The following is a 10338-nucleotide window of genomic DNA, read 5'->3' as shown; positions in this document are numbered from 1 at the left end:
TACAGAACAAATATTCATCACAATTGATGATAAAAATGGCCATAGAAGCTTCTATCTGCCATCACACTGTCGGTGTGCGTTTCCTATCATGGAGCAGCATGGTCCCTGATGGTTAAAATTGCTTTACTGAAGGTCCCTTATTTTCCTGTGGATGACAGTGCTATAATTGTGTCATCTTGATGTGGTCCTATCATGGACAGCCCCTGATGAACCTCCATTATATTACTCTGGGGGAGAAACGCGTCCAGCAATGAGCTGCTGAGTGTGGCTAAGTACTGGCCATTTGGCCATTTTTATCATCAGTTGTGATGAATATTTGTTCTGTATTGGTGCATACACGTTGGGAGGAGGCCTATACTGCTATAATACAAGTATATTGACTATTGAGTCATAAGGGCTTACAACTTCCTTGTGATTTTTTGAATCTTCCTTGAATCCATATTTCCTAAGGAATTCTGTGGTACACAAAAACCTTCTCTTAAGTAAACATAATTGGTTTGTGTACATGACATTAAGAAATTCTGATGGAAAGGAACTATTATCTATCTAGGTGTGGTGGAATCACTGTGGATTTTTAAGGCCCTCATTTAGAATAGCAGCACCTGTATAATCAGTATAGGGCGAATAAGGGCCAGTCCTCGTTGAGCGGGGGCGCCATTTCGTCCACCATAGGGTGCCAACCTCCGCAGCTAGGAAGGGAGACATCAGGGAATCCTGGCCCGGGCCCCATCTCCTGAAGTGTATGCCAGTACCTTGGTTTTACTTGCACTTTACTAATTTGGTTTACAATAAAGTTTTGGATTTTATGGGAGTTTTTTTCTTTTTGGTTTTGGTGAATCTTAGTCACCCTTCTTTTCGATGACAGTCTCAGGGCCGTTTCACACATCCAGCATTTCGCCAGATTGCCGGATCCGTCACACTCCAGTACAGTGTTAATACTGTACAATGGCATCGTGGCAATCTCCGGTCACATGCTATGGTCACATTACAGCATGTGACCGGAGGTTGCTGCGATGCCATTGTACAGTATTAACACTGTACTGGAGTGTGACGGATCCGGCAAAATGCCAGATGTGTGAAACGGCCCTTAAGTCTTCCATCCATGGAGTCTGTCAGTTTCTTAATCTATTGACGATTAACTTTTTGGGCAGCACCAACTATAGCCTTACAGACACTGTTCATTGAGGTGACTGTTTTCCTTCACCGTAATTCTCCAGTGTAAGAAGAGCCCACAAGTTTTTAATAGGGTTTCGGTCAGGTGAGGATGTGACCATGTCATTATTTTTTATCTTTATAGCCTTTGCAGGCTGCCAAGCAGTGGAGACTTTGATGCATGTGATGGAGCATTGTCCTGCAGAAAAAAACATGGTTTCTTGAAGGATGCACATTTTTTCCTGCACGTTGTTGCTTGAAGAGAATGTCTTCTAAAAACTTGCGCTAGGTTTGGGAGTTGACTTTGAGTCCATCTTCAACCTGAAAAGGTTCAACTAGCTCATCTTTATTAGTGCCAACCCATAGCAGTACCCCATCTCCACTTTGTGGCGTCTGAGTTACTTGCCTAATATTTCTCCCTACAGTATACAATGCTTTGAAAAGTATTCATACCTCGTGAATTTTCCATATTTTTTCACATTAGAATTACAAAACTTAAATGTATTTTTTGCGGATTTTATGTGAGATACCAAGATAAATTAGCAAGTATTTGTGAATTGTAAAAGAAATAATACGAGTACAAGGCTTTTTAAAAATTGTAAAAATATAAATTTCAAAATTGTAACATGCATTTGTATTCACCCCCTGTATTCCGATACCCCTAAATAAAGTCCTGAGTAACCAATTGCCTCCAGAAGTCACCTAATTAGTAAATTGAGTCTACCTTTGTGTGATTTATTCTCAGTATAACTACAGTTGTTCTGTGAATCTCAGAGATTTGTTTGAGAAGATTAGGGATTAAAAAGCATAATGAAGATCAAGGAACACACCAAACAGGTCAGAGATAAAGTTGTGGAGAAGAGTAAAGCAGAGCACTGTTCAAACAATAATCCAAAAATGGAAGGATAATGGCACAACTGCAAACCTACCAAAGAAACCGAGATCCAAAGGAAAGGATCACACTCCTTCTCAGTACCGTCCTACTCACCGCGTTCTCCGCTCTGCTCCCCCTAGTGCCAGGTCTTCATACTGAGCTGCTTTACAGTACTTCTAGCTTTGCTGCATCGTGCTATGTGGAGACCCTATGCCTGGCTATAAGGAGACACAGCCAATGTTGGATTTTTTATCCACGGCGTCCAGCAAAGTTCTACTTACCTGGTCTATCCTCTCCCAACTGGTGATATATTAGACTACTCCTCCCTCCACACCTTTGCCTCATTCAGTTTAGTCTGACTTTGTCTTGTGCCTTGCCTGATTGTGTTCTGCACCTGACCTCAGCTTTGTATCCTAAATCTGTGCTGCCTGGCCTGACCTCGGACTGCTTTACTACATCTTTTCCCTTGTCCGCCTTGTCTTGATCCATCAGTCAGCTGCTGTAGACCAGAGGACTGCCCTGTAGTGGTACCTGTCGACTATCCGTGTTCCAACTATCCACTCCATCAGAGGCCCTAGTGAAGACCCGGCAGTCGCTTAGTAACGCCCCTCCATGGTAAACCCTACCCATGACACAATGGGTCCACATCCACCAGCCGTCATAGTATAATCAGGCCATGGACCTTACTGCTGACAAATCGGAATCCCTGGTCCCCAAGATCTTCTTATCGTCTGCTACCTCTGTGTCTGACCAAATCCCCTCTGTTAAATCAGTCTCTCAGAGGGAACCGCCCAATGCTCCAGTCTCTTGTGGCTCTGTTAGCACTAGTTTCCACTTCCATCCCGATATTAAGGAGACCCCAAGGAGAGCTGAGGTTTAATTTTTTCTGTGGCTCTGATTTGCTGTAGACTGACTTTGTTTTTGTGAGTTCTGTGAGACTAGGCTTAGACTTGGCTTGTGCACTGCAACTGTACTCTGGAGTCCTGCTTGTTACCTATCCCAAGTCTTATGGTCATGTCACACACAATGACAGCGACGACGACGTCGCTGCTAAGTCACCATTTTCTGTGACGTAGCAGCGACCTTGCTAGCGATGTCGCTGTGTGTGACATCCAGCAAGGACCTGGCCCCTGCTGTGAGGTCGCCGGTTGTTGCTGAATGTCCTGGACCATTTTTTGGTCGTTGCTCTCCCGCTGTGAAGCACACATCGCTGTGTGTGACAGCGAGAGAGCAACGAACTGAATGTGCAGGGAGCCGGCTTCTGCAGATGCTGGTAACCACGGTAAACATCGGGTAACCAAGCAAAGGCTTGGTTACCCGATATTTACCTTCGTTACCAGCGTCCGCAGCTTTTTGAAGTCGGCTCCCTGCTCCCTGCACACGTAGCCAAGGTACACATCGGGTAACTATAAGCAAAGCGGTTTGCTTATTAACCCGATGTGTACTCTGGCTACGAGTGCAGGGAGCCAGCGCTAAGTGGTGTGCGCTGGTAACCAAGGTAACCAGCACTTTGCTTGGTTTCCCGATATTTACCTTAGTTACCAAGTGCAGCATCGCTTCCACGCGTCTCTGTTGGCTGGGGGCTAGTCACTGGTTGCTGGTGAGATCTGCCTGTTTGACAGCTCACCAGCGACCATGTAACGACGCAGCAGTGATCCTGATAAGGTCAGATCGTCGTCGTGATCGCTGCTGCGTCGCTACGTGTGACCTAAGCTTTAGGACCTTCAGCTCCTGGCCTTGGTCATTAGACCTTCTGTTTGTGTCCACCTGCGGTTTATTTGACATCTTCTCTGCTCTGGAGTATCATTTACCTGTCTGACAGTGTTCTCTAGCAATTCTGTTTACAGTCATCTGTAACTCTGCTGCCTGTCATCATTCTCATCTGTAACTCTGCTGCCTGTCGTCATTCTCATCTGTAACTCTGCCACCTGTCTGCCAGTGGTTTCAACCAATCCTGTCTACAGTCCCAGACTAATCAAACAGAAAACGTTCAACAGCTCACCAGAATCTTGAATTGTATGTTCATGTTAGTCAGGTGAATACTAAAGAGGTGTCTAGCTTTTGCAACAAAAATATGGAGGATGGAAGGATCTTAGCGTGCTGACCTCCGCTGCTTGGCAGAACAGAAGAGGGAAAATCATATACGGGCAAGTATTCTCCTTTTCTGTGCACGTAGTAATAGGTCATCAGTCACACATTTTTGTCATTTTAATAATTAATAAATATAGTTTTAAAGGGTAGGTTTTTTATGCATAATCTTGATGCCCTTAGTCATAGCGAACATACAGTGAATCTGAAGACAATATATGTAACAACACCAAAATCCAACCCCACCAATAGACTTTCAGTGTTAATTAAATAGACAATTAATCTCACGATACAACAGGTTACTGCATATAAACAATTACCAATTAACCAATTAACTCATAAATTATTTCTGTACATAAATTACACTTAGAAGGGGAAAAAATAGAGAAACACAGGTCCATAATCATTAATAATAAAGTAAATCAGTTTTATAATTAGAAGTGCATCTCAATAAATTAGAATATCATCAAAAAGTTAATTTATTTCAGTAATCTAATACAAAAATGGAAACACATATATTATATAGAGTCATTACAGACAGAGTGATCTATTTCAAGTGTTTATTTCTGTTAATGTTGATGATTATGGCTTAAGGCTGCTTTACATGCTTCAATTTCTCGTGCGATCGTACCCGCCCCCGTCGTTTGTGCGATATGGGCAATTTGTTGCCCGTGTCGCACAAAGTCGTAAATCCCCATCACACATACTTACCTTCCAAACGACCTCTCTGTGGGCGGCGCACATCTTCTTCCTGAAGGGGGAGGGATGTTCGGCATCACCACGACGTCACACAGCGGCCGGCCAATAGAAGTGGAGGGGCGGAGATGAGCGGGACGTAAACATCCCACCCACCTCCTTCCTTCCTCATTGTCAGCGGGATGCAGGTAAGCTGCAGTTCAGCGTTCCCGGGGTGTCACAAGGAGCGATGTGTGCTGCCCCGGGAACGATGAACAACCGGCAAAGTTGGACGTGCGATATTTAGAAAATGAGCGACGTGTCAACGAGCAACGATAAGGTGAGTATATTTGCTCATTAACAGATGCTCGTAGCTGTCACATGCTACGATATGTCATACGATGCCGGATGTGCGTGACCCCGACGACATAACGTATGATATATCGTAGCGTGTAAAGCCCGCTTTACAGCCATTGAAAACCCAAAAGTCATTATCTCAGAAAATTAGAATATTATATAAGACCAACAGGAAAAATGATTTTAAACTCAGAAATGTTGACGCCTATTGAAAAGTCTATACAGTAAATGCACTCAATACTTGGTCAGGCCTTCTTTTACATGAATTACTGCATCAATGCGGCGTGGCATAGAGGCGATCAGCCTGTGGGGTGCTGCTGAGGTGTGATGGATGTCCATGTTGCGTTGATAGCAGCCTTCAGCTCATCTGCATTGTTGAGTCTGGTGTCTCTCATCTTCCTCTTGACAATACCCTACAGATTCTCTATGGGGTTTAGATCATGCATGTTTCCTGGCCAATCAAGCACAGTGATACTGTGGTTATTAAACCAGGTATTGGTACTTTTGGCAGTGTGGACAGGTGCCAAGTCCTGCTGGAAAATGAAATGTCCATCTCCAAAAAGCTTGCTGTCAGAGGGAAGCATGAAGTGCTCTAAGATTTCCTGGTAGACGGCTGCGCTGACTTTAGTCTTGATAAAACACAGTGGACCTTCACCAGCAGATGACGTGTCACGCTCCCCGGATCCCGGCGCCACCTGTCACTCACCGCTCCGGTCCCCGGTCCTCCTGCCCACGGCTGACCCTCTCACTCCCCCTCCTGTGCGTCCTCCATGCCTCCCGTCCGCCGGTCCCGGCGCCCCGCTGCGACCCAGGACTCTGTGCCTCACTCCCCTGCATCTCCTTCACCTTCCTTTTTGCTTCCTGCACTGATCTCCGGCACTCGGGACTCGCGCATGCGCATTAGGGTGCGGGCACGCTCACTCACCTCTTCTTAAACGGCCAGCGTCCCGGAAACAGGATATGGCTGATTGCAGGTACAGGGTACATAAGACTTCCTTTTCCATGTGGGCGGTGCCTGTACAACGTGTTCCTGTAGCTAGGTGTTCAGGTCCCTCTGTCTTGTGTACCCAGATTAAACCTGTCTCTTACGCAGTGCCCGTTTTCCGTCCTGAGTGTGCCCAGCCTGCCGGTTTCCCAGGAGTTGCCCCGGTGACTGTCTGCTGTGGATCCCACCATCTTCCGTCAGCCTGTTCCCGTCACCGATCCTGGATTCCACCTGGCTACTTCAGTCTGCACGTCTCGCTGGATCCGGACCCCGTCTGCTGTTACTGCCTGGCACCTGTACCCGGTTCCAGTCATCCGTCCTGCACTGTACGGTTCACGTTGGACTAATAGTCACCTCCCATACAGAATTCTGTAGGACCCGTAATCCGTACCCCTAGTGTTCCGGTTATCGTGCATCTAGGCCCTCTGGAGGGGTGATCAGGACAGTCCCTGTATAGGGGTTCACTCCTGGTTGCCTCTCTGGGAGAGTCCGGTGCTCGGTCCCGTGTATCCACCTCCAGGACATTACAGTTTGAACAGGCCATGGATTCCGCCGGAGCACAAGCATCCCAGCTGGCCAGATTACAACAAGAACTGGTACGACAACGCGAGACCCAATCTCGCATGCTGGCCTTTATGTCGTCAGTAGACACCCGTCTGAATAATCTCCAAGCAACAGCCACATCCCTGTCAGATCAGAACACAGCAGTGGCTTCCGTAGTGGCTTCCTCTTCAACCTTGAGACTCCGCCTAGCTTCTCCGCCCCGGTACGCCGGGGACCCCAAGACCTGTAGAAGTTTTCTAAATCAATGCTCGCTGCATTTCAAGTTGCTTCCACACCTCTTTGCCTCTGATCAAGCAAAGGTGGCCTTTCTGATGTCCCATCTGGAGGGTGAAGCATTGGCCTGGATAAATCCCTTGTGGGAGAAAGAAGATCCAGTGACTACCGACATCCGGGGATTCCTTGAGGCCTTCCGTAACACCTTTGATGAACCGGGACGCACCACCACGGCTGCCTCTTCGCTCCTCCGGCTACGCCAAAGAACCCTAACAGTTGGCCAGTACGCCATCCGGTTCCGTACGCTTGCCTCTGAGTAAGGATGGAACAACGAGGCATTGACAGCAGCCTTTTGGGAGGGTCTCTCCGGCCGCATCAAGGACGAGTTGGCCGGTCATGATGTTCCTACCTTGGATGGTCTGGTCTCTCTAGCAACCCGGATTGATCTCCGTTTCCAGCAACGGTCCAAGGAAGTATCCTGGGAGAGGTGACCGACACGGCACACCTCCACTCCGCAGAAGTCCACCGTCTCTCAGTCGGTGCCGTCCGGCAACTCTACTCCCGAACCTATGCAAATAGATCGTCTGGGACAAGCCAAGCAACACCGAGCAGAGTGGCTTGCCAAGGGTCTGTGCTTCTACTGTGGAAGCGGTACACACTTGCTTCGTTCCTGCCCCGAGAAGCCGGGAAACTCCAAAGCCTAGGATTGGTAGGAGAGGCCACCCTAGGTACCGGAACCCTCTCAGACCCGGTTACGCTGACCGTCCAAGTGACGACGGAGGAGACCCGGTTCACGGCAGTGGCAAACCTTGATTTGGGGGCAGCGGGTAATTTCATCAAAACAGGCTACGGTGGACAAATACCGGATACCTGTCATTCCGCTTTCAAAACCCCTTGTGATCGCTTCCATGGATGGGAAACCCCTATCCGAATCCGTGTTGTTTATCACCAAACCCGTGGAACTCCGTATTGGTGCTCTGCATACCGAAAAGATTGCTCTATATGTCCTACCGAAACTGGCTCACTCACTCCTGCTGGGCCCACCTTGGTTACGACTACATGAACCTGTCGTCAGTTGTCGCTCTGGAGAGATTACTCGTTGGGGCCAGTCTTGTCACGAGAACGGGCTGCAGTCTGTACGGCCCGTCCATCAGTCTACAGCACCAGAGTCCCTACCAGGACTGCCTTCCGTGTATTGGTCTTTTGTGGACGTTTTCGACAAAAAGGAGGCAGAGGTATTACCGCCACATCGACCCCACGACTGTGCCATCGACTTGCTGCCGGGCACTACTCCTCCCCGTGGACGGATCTATCCCTTATCCCCTGCCGAGACTCAGGCCATGTGGAACTACATTGCAGATAACCTGGCAAGGTGGTTCATCAGGAGATCCTCGTCTCCTGCAGGAGCTGGGTTTTTCTTCGTCAAGAAGAAAGAAGGTGACTTACGCCCCTGCATCGACTACCGGGGCTTAAACCAGATCACAGTAAAAAATAAATATCCCCTTCCTCTCATCCCGGAGCTATTCGATCGGCTCAGGGGGGCCCGTATCTTCACCAAACCTGACCTTCGCGGAGCTTACAACCTGGTTCATATTCGCCCGGGAGACGAATGGAAGACGGCATTCAACACCCGTGACGGGCACTACGAATACTGTGTGATGCCCTTCGGTCTCTATAACGCCCCAGCTGTCTTCCAGGAACTGGTGAATGATGTTTCTAGGGATCTTCTCTATGTCTGTGTGGTCGTGTATCTGGACGATATCCTGGTTTATTCACCGGACTTGCCGACCCACAGTAAAAACGTATGACTCGTTCTGCAAAGGCTTAGGGAGAACCGTCTGTACGCTAAGTACGAAAAATGTTTGTTTGAACGGTCGTCCCTTCCCTTTCTTGGCTACGTGATTACCGACACGGGCCTGCAGATGGATCCCGAGAAGGTGTCTTCTATCCTCAAGTGGCCTCCTGCCTCCGGACTGAAAGCCATCCAACGCTTCCTAGGCTGCGCCAATTATTATTGCCAGTTCATCCCCCACTTCTCTGCTCTGACGGCGCCTCTCTCCGCCTTGACCAAGAAGGGGGCCAACCCGAAAGACTGGTCACCTGAGGCCGACGCCGCTTTCTGTTCCTTGAAACGGGTGTTTGCCTCCTCTCCTGTTCTCCACAGACCGGAGTTGAACCGACAATTCACCTTGGAGGTGGACGCCTCCTCCTCAGGAGCCGGGGCCGTGCTCATGCAGAAGTCGTCCACCGGGAAGTTGGTCACCTGCGAGTTCTTCTCCAAAATCTTCTCGGCATCGGAACGCAACTATACCATTGGCGATCAGGAGCTCCTGGCTGTCAAGCTGGCTCTGGAGGAATGGCGTTACCTGTTGGAGGGTGCGGTATACGGTATACCCGGTTATCATCTACACCGACCATAAAAACCTGGAGTATCTGCGATCCGCTCGGAAACTTAACCCGCAACAAGCCCGTTGGTCCCTGTTCTTTGCCCGGTTTGACTTCCAACTACATTTCCGGCCCGCGGACAAGAACGTGCGAGCTGATGCCTTGTCCCGGTCTTTCGTTCCGGTAGAGCAAGAGGAAGAGACGAACCAGTCCATCATCTGTCCCAGTAAGGTCATCCCGGTGGCTCCCGTCACCCTGGCACAGATACCCCTGGGAAGACCTTCGTTACGGAGACCGACAAATTAAAGGTCCTTCAATGGGGGCATGCTTCGAAAGTGGCCAGACATGCCGGTCAGAAGAAAACGTGGGGCGCTATTGTCCGTCACTATTGGTGGCCGTCTCTCCGTAAGGATGTCGTCTCCTTTGTCTCTGCTTGTCCATCCTGTGCCCGGAACAAGACGCCCAAACACCTGCCCTATGGCCGTCTCCTGCCTCTGCCGATTCCCTTCGTTCCATGGCAACACATTGCCATGGATTTTAACACGGACTTGCCTTTATCTTCCGGATATATGGTCATTTGGATCATGGTGGACCGATTCTCGAAGATGGCTCATTTCGTCCCCATGGTCGGCCTACCCTCTGCCCCGGAACTCGCCGATGCCTTAATTCAGCATATCTTCCGGCTGCACGGCTTTCCCTTGCATATAGTGTCCGACAGGGGAACTCAGTTCACCCCACGCTTCTGGAGGGCGCTCTATAAACATCTGGGAGTGTCTCTGGACTTTTCCTTGGCCTACCATCCCCAGTCTAATGGCCAAGTTGAACGTGTCAACCAGGTCCTGACCTCCTTCCTTCGACACTTCGTCAACGTCCATCATGACGACTGGTCCACGCTACTACCTTGGGCTGAGTTCTCCCATAATCATCACATCAGTGAGTCCTCTTCCAGCTCTCCCTTGCATACTGTCTACGGTCTTCACCCTTCCGTCCCATTACCGGTATCCTCTACTTCTGATGTTCCCGCTGCAGATGCCCTGTTCAGAGA

This window comes from Anomaloglossus baeobatrachus, chromosome 5, assembly GCF_048569485.1.
Source record: "Anomaloglossus baeobatrachus isolate aAnoBae1 chromosome 5, aAnoBae1.hap1, whole genome shotgun sequence".
NCBI lineage: Eukaryota > Metazoa > Chordata > Amphibia > Anura > Aromobatidae > Anomaloglossus > Anomaloglossus baeobatrachus.
Note: the sequence above shows the minus strand (reverse complement) of the source record.